This window comes from Vidua chalybeata, chromosome Z (genome assembly GCF_026979565.1).
Source record: "Vidua chalybeata isolate OUT-0048 chromosome Z, bVidCha1 merged haplotype, whole genome shotgun sequence".
Taxonomy (NCBI): domain Eukaryota; kingdom Metazoa; phylum Chordata; class Aves; order Passeriformes; family Viduidae; genus Vidua; species Vidua chalybeata.
The window spans coordinates 70,435,371-70,448,700 of record NC_071570.1 but is presented as its reverse complement, the minus strand read 5'-3'; the positions used below and the strand labels follow the sequence as shown (position 1 = coordinate 70,448,700).

The 13,330-nt window shown below is 36.9% G+C and overlaps 1 protein-coding gene across 3 annotated transcripts in view; it reads left to right on the top strand.

Moving 5' to 3' along the window:
- Nucleotides 1-13,330, top strand: part of FBXL17 (F-box and leucine rich repeat protein 17) — a 289,124-nt gene that overhangs the window by 64,418 nt on the left and 211,376 nt on the right. The window lies entirely within an intron of this gene.

The following is a 13,330-nucleotide window of genomic DNA, read 5'->3' as shown; positions in this document are numbered from 1 at the left end:
TACCATTTATTGCCTTAACTTCTGCTAAGCAGATAAATATCAGGAAAACCCCTGAAATGTATCTGTAAATACTGCAGAAGTTTAAGTAATAAAAGAGATAGATATGGAGGATCTGAATTTTTATTTCAGGACTAGAAAAAAACATTTCAGCAATGCTTTTTATAGGAATCCTCAATGCTAAATAACATTTCATGTCTTAGGAATGCTGAATATTTTCAGATTGTAGTAGAAACATGGGTTAAATTTTAAGGTTTAAAGAAAAGCATGGAAAGTAAAATATCAGTAGGCATTTTCATATGGAATCGCAGAAAGGTTGGGATTGGAAGTGACCTCTGGAAAAACTAGTTTAACCCGCTTCCTAAAGCAAGTTCACCTAGAAGAGGTTGCACAGGATGTCATCACAGTGAGTTTTTAATATCTCCAGAAATGGGGACTCCACAACCTCTCTGGGCAGCCTGTTTCAATGCTCTGCTGGCTTCAAAGTAACGAATATTTTCCTCCTTTTCATATTGAACTTGCTGTATTTCAGTTTGTGCCTGTTGCCCCTTGATCTTGTCCAGAGCACAAGTGAAGAATCTGGCCTCATCCTTTTGATGACCTTTAACCTGCTGTTAAGACATCGCTGTTAAGATATATCTTAACCTGCTGTTAAGATATCCTTTCCTCCAGTCCCTGTGGCTTTTGTTCTTTGCCCAGGCAGCTGGGTTGCCCAGCTAGGCGCTGCCTTTTGGTGAGACCGAAGCTGCTGCATGCACGGAGGCTCTAGGGCTGAGCACTCCGACGTGGGTAATGCAGCTTCCGTAGCCGTGCGCTGAGAGGAGGCAAAGGGACAAGAGAAGGCACACCTTGTCCTGCCTGGCTGAGAACGTTTATTTCCCGCGTGGCCGCTGCGGTGGCTGGAGTGGTTCTTCCCAGGTTCTGCGTGAGGGCAAAATGGTGAATGGACAATGAAAGCACTGGGTTAAATAGGGGGTGGGCGGACAGGGGCGGAAATCCCCCTCACCCAATGGGACAGACAACAGGGGAGTGACGTGGACCATGGCAACCTATGGGAACATAACAGAGGTGGGTACAGGGTTCTGGGACAAGTAGGATTGCAAGGATGGGGTGACTGGCACAGAACTTTCAGGAAGAATTCGGGAGTTGTTACAAGATGGACATGTAAAAGCTCCTATGGTAGACAACTTGGAGCAGACCATTGTGAGGGGAAAATGGGGGTACAGAGAACTGACTAACTAACATTTATTAAAACCCCTAACTGAACCAACTCCGCATACAAGTCCCCTCATTGTCTTTGTAGCCTCTGCTGGACCTTCTCCAGTAGCTCCTTGTCTTTCTTGAACTGGAGAGCTCAGAACTGGACACAACACTCCAGATGTGCCTCACCGGGCTTAGTGGATGGGCAGCATCCTCTCCCTTGTCCTACTGGCAGTGCTCTTCCTAAAGAACCACAGATACCCTTCTTGACCCCAGGGCATTCATGGTCATGTCCACTAAGACCCTCAGAACTGCTTTCCAGCAGGTCAACCCCTCACCTGTACTGGTGCCTAGGGTTTTCTTCCCTCGGTGCAGGAGCTTGCGCCAGCCTTAGCTGAGCTTTACTGGGTTCCTCTCTGCTCAGCTCTGCAGCCAGGTTTCACTGAACAGCAGCACTACTCTCTGGGGTATCAGCCACTCCTCCCAGCTTTCTATCCTCAGCAGACTTGCTGGGCATACACTCAGTCCCTTCATCCATGTTACTGATGACCGAAACCAGTATTGACGCCTGGGGAACATTAGGTACAGGCCTTCAAGTTAACTCTCTTCCATTGCAGCCAGTATCGGACTGACCTTTGTGTTTATGGCTGAACAATGTTGGTAACACACCAATATTTTGGCTGCTGTAAGTGCTTGTGCAGGGTCAAGCCTTTATGTCCAACCCCATCCCTCCTAGAGATCTATAAGCTGAGTGTGGGTTAGAGATTGGGAAAGGACAGAATTGTGACAGGGGGCAAAACTAACCAAAAGGATTTTTCCACATACCACATCCTCAGGCAATAAAGATGAGGGTAATAAAGTTCCCAAACAACTTCTCCTCATGTTGTGGCTCTAAAATATTTCTGGGTGTTTCTGGACAATGAGAGTCACTGAAATAACTCCTCTTTTTTCTTTGCTTTCTTGGTGACCTTTTGATTGTTCTTCAGCTGTCTTTATCTTGACTCACAAGCTTTTCCACCTTATTTTCTCTGTCTGTCCTATTGTGGAGGAAGGAATAGAGAGTAGCTGTGTGGACATCTGGTAGCAGCCAAAGTCAGTGCACCATGTCTTTGTAAATGGAATACTTACAAGATGCACTATGCTGAGGTTAGACTTAACTACAGAAAATATTCTGTAGATTTTTGAGGAGGAGAAGGTAGCCTTTGCTTGAGAAATGTTACCATGTTAAGTCAATGTAGACCAAGTCTCCTCTTTTCTTATGTTGGTACTCAATCGACTGGTATTTCTTTTCACCACTGTCCTGAGCCCCTTTTGCCACCAGCCTGCCTACAAATGTAGCTGTAGCCTTTTATTCTCACAATGACTTTAGAGTCTGAGATTGCATACCTGTAGGAATCAACATGTTCAGAATTGCACCTACTGTTCTGCCTTTTAGTGTTGTCCTATCACTTCTTCTTAATTCTGTGACTAAGGTAACTAAAGATTGGATGAAAAATAAAAATCAAGACTAATTCTGTGGCAGAAACAAATGTGTTTAATTCTCAGAAAGCCAGTTCATTATTGGTGGACTTGTGAAAGTCACTTTTCTGTGAAGTTTGAAGCCTACATATATTTTCTTTAAAAACTAAGAAATATAATTTTGACCTGTTTGGTAATACAAATTTTCCTCCCTCTGAAGAATAGAATAATTAGATTTTGAATTAGCCCTGGAAAAAAAGATTAAATGTCTTCAGTTAAATTTAGAACCTCAGTCAGACTAATGAATGAAATCTTTTCTTTGTGCTTAATTTTTTTAGTTTTCCTTGGAGATGATACTGTCATCATGAAGTTGAGCTTAAATAACTGATATTATTTATTATTTCTATACCATTTTGAAAAATATGGGAAGAACTGTGGTTTTCACATCTGACTGTACTGTGTATATTTCCCCATATGTACAATGTTTTGCTCTATTTTTTAAGGAGGAGCAGCTGCTCAACATTCAGTAGTTCAGTCAATAGAACTTCAAATGTAAGATTTTTGGTTTTTAGGGAAGAAATGAAACAGTGAGGTAAAAATATAAAGCTTGGAAATGGTTTTAAATTATTGAAATTTGGATGTCAACAAGAAAAATTCTTCCTTCTTGGATTGCTGTAAAATAAAGACTCAGTGGCTACAAAATTTTATCTGTCTTGAATCATGCACATTTGGATTTGGAGACAAATGTTTCTCTCTGGTGTGAATGTCTTTTTTTTTTTGGTAGAATTCAAGCTGTCTGAATTTAGAAAGCTAGGAGTTTCAGTTTGCATATCTGTAATTTGTTTGGGATAAGATGCCATAACAATAATAAATAATCTTTCATATTAGCAGAAAAACAAGGGATTGAGAAAACATGCAACACTATCAGTGTCTTGCAAATATTTTTGAATTTTTCTTTTTGGTGCTCTCCATTGTATATTTAAACCTTATGTGAAGAAAAAATTAATTTGTCTATTCCAAATCTCAAGGTTGTTAGAAGAATAAGGATACAGCTTGAGTTCTTGACAGCATACTTGACTCAGCGTGCTTATTTCTGATTATCTGTGCATAAAAGATGCTCATTGAGGTCTTAAAAAGGCTTTATAAATGTTGATATTCTACACTAACCTTCCACCCCTAATTTTACCTTCGTTGTCTTTTGCTAGTCTTTCTCTTTTGTTTTGGGTCATGTGACTGAATTTTCTGGGCTAAAAGCAGTAGGGTGTTAATGGGCATAGAGTCCCTCTGTCTGCTGATTGTGGTTCCATTTAGCCAACTGGCTTCCAGATTATGTCTGTTTATATTTAGGTATACTGTCAGCAAGAGATGAAACAGACTGCATTTCTTTGTCATTGTCTAATACAAAAAGTGAGAAAACAACAAACAGCCTACACCTCCTGCCACCCCCAGTACCTTCTGTTTATATTCAGAATACCTTGTTTTGTTTATTTAATTTTTCTAATAATGAATATTGTCATATATAAGTATTATTTTTGAAATTTCATTTGTCTTTTATTAAACTCGAAGATACCAGGAAATATAATACCCTGACCATGAATTTGAAAGCATTTCCCTTTCTTGGATAGCTGTGGCATTTGTGTTAGAGATGTATGGATTTCCTCTCTTAAAGAGAAACAAGGAAGTAAATGACTAGTGCAGTATCTTTGGGTGCTCCAAAAATGTCTCAGTCTACCTGTGGTGCAATATGGAATAAGTCCAAGCCAACATTTGATTGTGTTGAAAAAAAAAAAAGCATTAAAAATATGTATTGTTCTGTAAGGTGACAAAGAAATTTGTAGCTTTTTTCCCCCTGCTGCTGACATTTTAGAACTGAATCAAAGTCTTAATCTATATTAGTGGCTAATAAATAAGTAGTGTAGTTTTTTGATGTATGCTTGTATTAGACTGTTAATACAACAAAAATAGATCTTGTAAATAATATTTTTAATTTGAAAACTTGGCTAGTATTAATAAGAATGGATATAGAGTTGTAAACAGAAATTATAGTTTTTAAGGAAGATGGTGGGGTTTGTAATTATAACTGCATGCTTTCTGTTCCCATATGTTTCTGTAAGTGACATTTTCCTTCTAAATTTGAAGTTAAAATATTTCATTTACTAAAAATAAAAATTCAGAAATATTGCAGTCATGTTATTGTAATAATATTTTGGAAACAAGTTTAAGAAGAACATTAATAATGAGTACATTTACTTATTCATTTGGAGTTCTGAAGAATGAATGTAGCCTTTTTTTTGTTTTTGTTTAGATTTTATACTTACAGAAAAAACACTTTACTGCTGATGAGTATAAAGCTGTTTCAAGAGTTTAAATTTGTGTCCGTCTGCATTTAAAGGGGAAGTTATCTTTAACTTTGATGTCCAGCAATTTTGTGTATAGAGCATAGAAAGTTGTAGTTTATGAGCAAGAATTGCACTGTGTACTACTTGTATGTTACTTCAGGGCAGGGGAGGACAATCTATTTTTAAATTAGAAGTGGGGTTTTATAAGTCTAAGTTTCGTGACATAAATACTTCTTATTCATAGTGAATTTAGAATAGCAAACCTTTTTGAATGCTAGGGTTGTTTTAAAGAGTTTTCATGAACAGCAAAAGCGAGGGAACAGTGAAAATAAGGGCAGAAAAAAATAAAAGGCACTTAAAGGAGGTGCACTTCAGAATTAATTTCTGTTTATTACATGCTTATTTTATATTTTAGAAACATTTTACATTTATTATATGTTTTATATTTGTTGATATGAAATTCAAGACAATCTGTTATAGAATGCTCTTTCTAAACCTAGTAGTACTGGATTAATAGTTCCAGTAATTGAACTGCTAATTTAACTCTTGTTATATAATTTTATTAAGAAAGGCTTTTAGATTTTATGTATGCTAGCTTTCATTAAATCTCTTTTTGTTGTAGTAAAAAAATACAAGGGTAATTTTTTTTTTTTTTTTAATTTCAACATTAGTTGGATTTTTGATGTGGTGCATATTTTTTTAGTGATTTGAACTTAAAGGTAAATTTTATTCTTTACACTAAGGGAATTATATTTTAAAGTGGACACCAGAAGAAAAATACTTTTCGTGTTTTAGGAAAATTGTTATGGCCACTGGCTACATGGAACATACTGAAGGAGACAGGAGAGCAGGAAATACGCTCTTGAACTACAGTAGTTGTGGGAGAGGATTTCACAGTGAGATACAGCTAAATGAGATACGTAGACTGTGAGTGATATGCAAAAACTGATTGTGGAACACGTAGGAGATTTAACCAGTGCTGTGGTGCCGAGTGAAAAAACTTTCAATATGAGCATCTGTCAATCAAAGGGACTATTATATGTTGCAAATTAAAATAAAAATTGAAGGACAAAAATCCCAAAATTAGCTGCAGAGCACACCCACACACCTGTTAGTGTGGGTGGCACCCACAACTTCAGGAAACAAAGTAAAACAAAACAACCTACTGAAAAGAACAAAAAATGTACAGTAACAAAAATTAAACCCACATAGTAGTCAGTGAAACATTCTTAAGGAAGAAGAGGAAATGTGCCGTTAAAAAGATGTAAAAATGTGGCAAAAGGTTAACAAGCAAGGTTAGACATGTCGTTGAGATAAATCAGTGGAGGCAAGAATGCATATGTTACAAGATGAAGTTTCAGTCAGATGAAGGAATCATAAAAGAAATGCAACATTTGGAATTTTGCCTGTTTTTTTTTTTTTTTTCCTGGTTTAATGGTTCTGAGCAGGATTGTAAGCCATGTAAATGCATTGGACAAAGTAGCTGAAAAAATAAGAAGAGAGCAGTATTTGTGGACACTTGAGTAAGATCAGTTTGGAAAAAGTGTTCAGAGATAGAATTATTTTGAAAGGATTTACAAACATAGAAAGAAAGTGTTTTGATTGAAGAAGCCCATTTGGAATTCCAATTTTTATTTTTTTTTACAGCCATTAAAAGGTGCTCAGGAGACTAAGCATTAGTAGGATAAGAGATAATGTTTCTGAATGACCAAAAACTTCCTTAAAGCATAGTAAGCTAGTGGTAGTGGACTGTAAGTTAAGTTTAAAATGTGAAGTGACAGAAACACTTTTATATAACTTTCAAGTCATGTTGTTTTAGAAAGCAATAAGGATTTCACATTTCTTTTCATACTATCATCCTTATTAAGTGTAGTATAGTATAGAGGCCTTAATAGTTGGAATTTATTTAATTGGAGAGATCAGCAAATTATCTTTTACTTTGTATGCAGTTAAAGGTGTTGTTTCATTGTCATCATCACATAAGACGATCATTGTATTACTGCTGTGTAAACAAGAAAGTAATTTTTGTGCTTTTGTATTGTGATGGTGATTATAGCTACACATGATTATGTGTGGAATAATTTTGTTACTAGTGATACTGCTCCTTAATATGCTATTGTATATTTAAGGTTAGTTTTATTTGATACTTTTTAATATTTCTTTCCTTTTATATTTAGAGATCATTTCAAGGCATACTGGAAAATAATTTAGTAAACTTCATTCAATTTTAGTTAAATTATTTAGTATATTTTTATATAGTAGTTACACAATGAAGCAAGTTTGACAAGAGGCATTACTTAGAAGCTGTGACTAAAAAATATTTGTCACTGTTTAATACATTCAACTTCTGTGTATCAGATTTTTAGCCCTAATTTTTCAAATGTCTTTTCATTTTGGCTATTTTAAACAAAGCATAGCAATGTGTGCATATGGTAATATACATGAAAATATTTTACTTAAATTATAGCCAGGAGTGGAATAAAAGATGTTTTTTTTGTGGAATAGTTAAAAATACAGCTGTTTTATTTTCCCAAATATACACTGAAATTATTAAGAGCATTTGGGGTTGGTGTGTTTTCATAATTAGTCAGCTTCTCACATTAGTAGTATTTCTACTAATACCTTAATTTTTTTCACTTTAGGAAAATACTTGGCAACAAGTGTAGCAACAGCAGATCAGACACTTCTATTGTGAGAAAAATCACAGAATCATGGAATGGTTGGAGTTAGAAGGGGCCTTTCAGTGTGGTCTAAACCAACCTCCCTGCCATGGGAAGGGAAATTCTCCACTGGAGCAGGTTGGTCAGAGCCCCACCCAACCTGACTCTTTAATGTTTCCCAGGATGGGGCATCTCTCAGTGTTCCAGTGTTTCACCAGCCTCATTGCAAAAAGTCCCTCCTTACAGCTAGTCTCAGTCTACCCTCTCACAATTTAAAACCATTACCCCTTGTGCTGCTAGGCCCTGATAAAAAGTCCATCCTCATCTATTTCATAAACCTTCTGTAAGTATTGAAACAATGCAGATAGAGAGGCAGAAAGAAACACCACACCAAAAGAGAATCCCCAAAAACCATCCCCCCCACCCAGAATAAACCAAAAATGACTGCAAAAAGAGAAAGCAAAAAAAGATTATTTCTTTCTTAATTTTTTGTGGTTTTCATGTGGGAGAAGTGTTCAAAACAGGAATAGGTATGAAAGTAAGTGCAAAATGCCAACACATATTTTGGGCTGTAAATCCTTTTGTTTCCCAGAAGCAATTTAGCACTTGAGAAGAGTCTCTAAATTAGGTTTATCTGAATCCAGCAGCTGTTTACATACCTGTGATGTGCTCCTGTGTTGCCCAGGAAAATTACATACTAGTGAATATTTTGGAAGAAAATGCTGGTTTATTATAGAAACTCTTACAGCTGATTTTAAGAACAAGAGGAAGAAATTGTGGGGTTTTTTTCAGAAGAAAAAACTTGTTATTCCTAGTTCCTTGCTGTTGTTAATGATGAGGGGAAAGTAGTTCAGTCCTTCCCTGGGGCTGTATCATGTCTTTTTGTGTAAATTTTGCAAGTAAGAAGACAGGTCTGTGTTCTTTCACCTTGTATCTGAAGCAGTGAAAGGAGATATGATTTATTTGTTTACAACAGTATGTCTTTCAGAATTGGAAGATTCTTCTGGTTTTGACAAAGGCATTTATTTGGGTGTGGATTGAAATCTAGTTACAAGAGCAGATCATATTGTCACTGATGTTGATGAATCCCAGTAATCAGAACATTATTTTCAGTTTTCTGAACAATCTGTGTAGACAGTTTAACAGGCACAGGACAGTATGGTCTTGTTTAGATAATTTCAGTGAAGTCTTAATTTTGTAATTACTTGTACTTTTGAGCTTCACAATTTTTAGCAATACCATTTTTTTGTAAGCACTTGTCAGGTGAGAGGCTTGAAAGTAAACGTAGAGGGACTCAGTGACTTAAGCTTCTACAAAGCAACACAACTAGGACAAAATGCACAAAAGGTAAGAGACTTTCTCTGTCTTCAAAAATGTTGAGCAAACCTGCAGCGATGTACTTACAGCAAATGTGTTTCCACTCAGCTACTTCAGCATAACCATATTACTTAGAAATTTTAGGTAAATTATTTGATTTTTGCCTGTGCTTTACCTTGTATCTGCCCACTGGCATTTGCAGCACTATTCTGCATAGAATGCATGGACCCAGCAGGTTCCTTTAAATTGTAATGCCAACAGAAACACTGGGATCCTTTGATGAACTGGCTTTGGAAAATTAATACACACTTAAACATCTCTTATGCCACTTGCTGGCTTGTTTGAAAATGTGTATAGTCCCTAACTAATGTGCATATATATATATGTATGTATATGTATATATATGTATGTATATAGATATATATGTATATATATGTATATATATGTATATATAAGCATATATATATATGATGTCATTTACACTGTAGTGTATGTATTATAATTTTATAAGTCAAGTTATTGTTATGTGGTAGCACAAAAGAATTTCTTAGCCTGAGGTTTTGTGTGTAGGTTTATATAAAGGTTTTCAATGCTATAGATGGTTTCATCTAACACATGTACTCGGAAGTGCTAAAGGAGAGATAAGATGTATTGAAAAGCAAGTGAAAAGTTATTACTACCTTAAAAGACCTTTTTAATAGTGAATTTGTTCATAGTTTTATGGGCAACTCAGCTTTCTTGTGTAGTTTAGCTTCTGAAGTTACTGCTTTAACCTTTAGAAGAACCTAATTGAAGTATGTGAAATTATAGTTAAAAATATTAATGTACAGGATACTGTGATTTGAACTGAAAGATATTTAAAGCTAAAGCAGTGTTGGTAAAAACAAAGGAGTGGAATTGAACAGATTTACAGTCTTTCATGACGTTGCTTTGAATCAGGTATGTAATCTGAAGCTCTTAAATCTGTGGATGTGTAATGGAATAATACTGTACTTTTACTGAAAACTGTGGAGTTTGGCTAGTGAGTAGCAGAAATATCTAATATGGTTTAACAGTATGAGCCTAATTATGACTTCTCTGAAATACTCTTGTATATTACAACCCAAAAGTCTGTGTCAGGGCATGGGTTTGAACCTAAGCTTCCTGGACCCCAAGGTGATGAGAAGCCGTAATGTAGAAGTACTTACCATTAGGAGGTCTACATCTAGTTGCCATCTTCAGATTCATTATATAATGATCTTTATCTTGCTCCTACCTAAAATCCCAACCAGTTTACTGGATTCTTTTTAGGGTTTGGGTTTTTTAAAATTTGTTTGTTTCCTGGTGCAGTGTGTGCCTGTGGTGAGATGTTTGCAATGAGGTGGCACCTCTGGTAAAGCATATTCTTTGAAAAGCATAAAACTACTGCACAGCAGAATGTGAGAGGGGAGTGAGAGCAAAGTGTGAGAAACAGCACAGCGAGGTCAGTGAAGGAGGAGGGCAAGGGCATACTCCCCATGCTGAAGCAAAGATTCCCCTGCACACCATGTTGAAGACCACTGTGGAGTTCATTTCCACTTGGCACTCTGTGGAGATACCCTGCGGGATGCTGCAGCCATGGAGAGTACATGCCAGAGCAAGCTCCTCGAAACGTGGCCTATGGAGGGGAGCCCATAGGTTTCCCAGCAGGAACAGTGGCCATGGAGCAGTCTTCTCCTGAAGGACCTCACGTGGTGGAATGGGGCCACATTGGAGAAGTTCATCAAGGACTGTATCCAGTAGGAGGGTTGCCACGCTGGGTGGAGACAAGTGTGAGGATGGAGTAGTAGCATAAGGGAGCTGTTATGGACTAACCTCAACTCTCCCATTCATCTGCTTCCCTCAGAGGGGAGAGGAAGATGGGGGAGTTGAGTCTGTTTGTCCTGTGACAGTAATTGTGAGTGGTCTCCTTAACTTGACCCATGAACTTATTCTGTGTAGTGTTCCTCCAGTCTTGCTGAGGAGAGGCTGTGGGGGAGTGGCTGGATGCATCTGACAGCCAGCCAGAGTCTGCACAGCACTGTCGTATTTGCCTGGAGCAGTGTCTGTAGCAGGTACAAACCAGTAATCCTCATGCCTGAAGCTCTTCAAATTTCAGTTCCTCTTGGAGGCTGCCCTCTTTTGAGCTCATTTTTTAATAAAAGAAGTGGATCTGCAGAGAAATTTCCTAGCAATTCTCTCAACTTTGCCTTTATGAATTTTTGAGGAGAGCTCCTTTTAGATCCTTTGGATCTGTGATATTCAGGAACCTGACTGTCAATGAGAAAGCTTCCTGATCCTATGCAGAAGATTTACTGTCCCATGTAGAGATACAGTTGCTTTCTGAGTGCTCCACCTGAAGTGAGCTGTCAGCATGGCCTGATTATCTGTGTTCCCATATGAATTAAGATGTGTTGTTTGCAGCTACTGAAAGTAACGCAGATATTTTTATCATGTCTGTGAGACAAAAGAGTAAATGCTCTGAATATTTTCTGGCTCCTTTCAAAGCCCTGGTGGTTATCATTGTATCATGCATTCCACCTGAACTCACTGTGAGGGAAGCACAGGTCAGGCACACTTGGGTAGCTCAGCAGGACAGACCGTTTCTGATCAGGTATGTAGAGAAGATATGCATTGGATTTTTGTCCATTGGATGAACCACAAAGCACCAGCACTGGGTCCTTTTCAGAATCTGTAGGATTTTCTGTCTGTTTGTGGTGCTGGATGTTTGTGAACTACGTTTGAAGTTATTTTCTTGTTATTTATAATTATGTTCTCTGCTAATGCTCTGTCATAGCACACTATAAGCAGAAAGATTACAAATACTTTTTGTTGGAATGCAGTATTTTATTCTTGCATGTTATTGATCCATAAACACTTTAAGTCTATTGTGAAATCCCTGTTGAAAGGCTGAGGAACAAATTAAGAAACTGCACTTGGAGAAGCCATCGTTATAATGACAGGCAATTTAGTTTGAGGTAACTGGAGCAATGAAGAATGCAATCCATCATATCAGTAAGTATTTTTACAAATTTTATTAGTCTGACAAATGTTATGCAGACCATCAAGGTCATTTCATAGTAAAGATGGGATATTGTTTTCATGTTCTTACAGCAACAAGAGTGGTTTGCATAAACTACATGTTCAGTTCCCTACAGTTCTTGCAGTGCAGTGATGCAATGAGACAAGAAATAAAAACAGCTGCAAAAGGAGACCTTTTCCTATTTGTGGAGGGCACATTTTCAGGCTAACAATTCTAACTTCGTGGGAAATAGTCCTTTTAGTGACAGTCACCTTTAAGTATTAAGGTTTCCTGTCTTTCCAGTCTCTGCTAAATTACTTTACCCCACTGAAGCACATTCCATGGGCCTTGAGTTGAGCGTGTTTGCACAGGGCACTTACTAGTTTCTTACAAGAAAATTACCACCATAGTTCATAACAGTTGGTAGAAAAGTGCATCCCTTAGATAAGATCTCATGAAATAAAAAATTTCAGTTGAAAACACAAGAAGTTTCTTAATATAGATGCAATTCTGATTTTCCTAACATAAATTTTTCAATATATAGCAAGAATATGGAAGGTTTTTTTCCTTCAAAAAGCAGTTTTTTACTTACTGCACTCCCTTGGAAACCATTACCCAATAAGCTTTTGATGTTGTATGTATTTTGGGGAGATATCAAATCTGGTATTTCTCCACCTATCCATTTTAATTTTTGAAAAAATTAGCATATATATGCATATAGTCACTCTGACTGCTGATGAGAGTCCCAGCCTAGTGGGTGCAGTTGGTTTTGTAGAGTTTTTGTGTGATTTGGTTTTGGTTTGTTTGTTTGTTGAGTTTACATTTGCTTTTATGTTTGAGACTGATCTACTTTCTCAATGGATTTCTAATTGTGATCTAGAGGAATATTTGACAGTTTAAGTCATCAAGAAGAGTGAAGTAAAGTCATTAAGAAAAGTAAAAACCACTGAACAAATTTGCTGCAGCCATGACTACAATTATGTTTTTCTCATTAAACCTTGATTTTCCTAAAATCTATGAGACTTAGCTAATTATTCTAACTACTGTACGGAATATATGGAAACATATGGAAGAGAGATCCATTGTGTCAGGAAGTCTCACTACTTGCTTCCATAGCTAATCTCATGATTTAGAGGTCCTTGTATGTGTTTCAATCCAATAAATAGATTTCTTATACTTTTGATACTAGGAAGCTTAATTGCTGTGAAATTTGAAACTTTATTTGAATTTCAAATCAGGTGAGAGATCAGATCTTTGATAAATGCTGTGCTCTCATTTACTTCAATTCCATGATTTTGGTGCCCCTTTTCTGTGTTCGTCTGGTGCAAAGATGAGTGAAC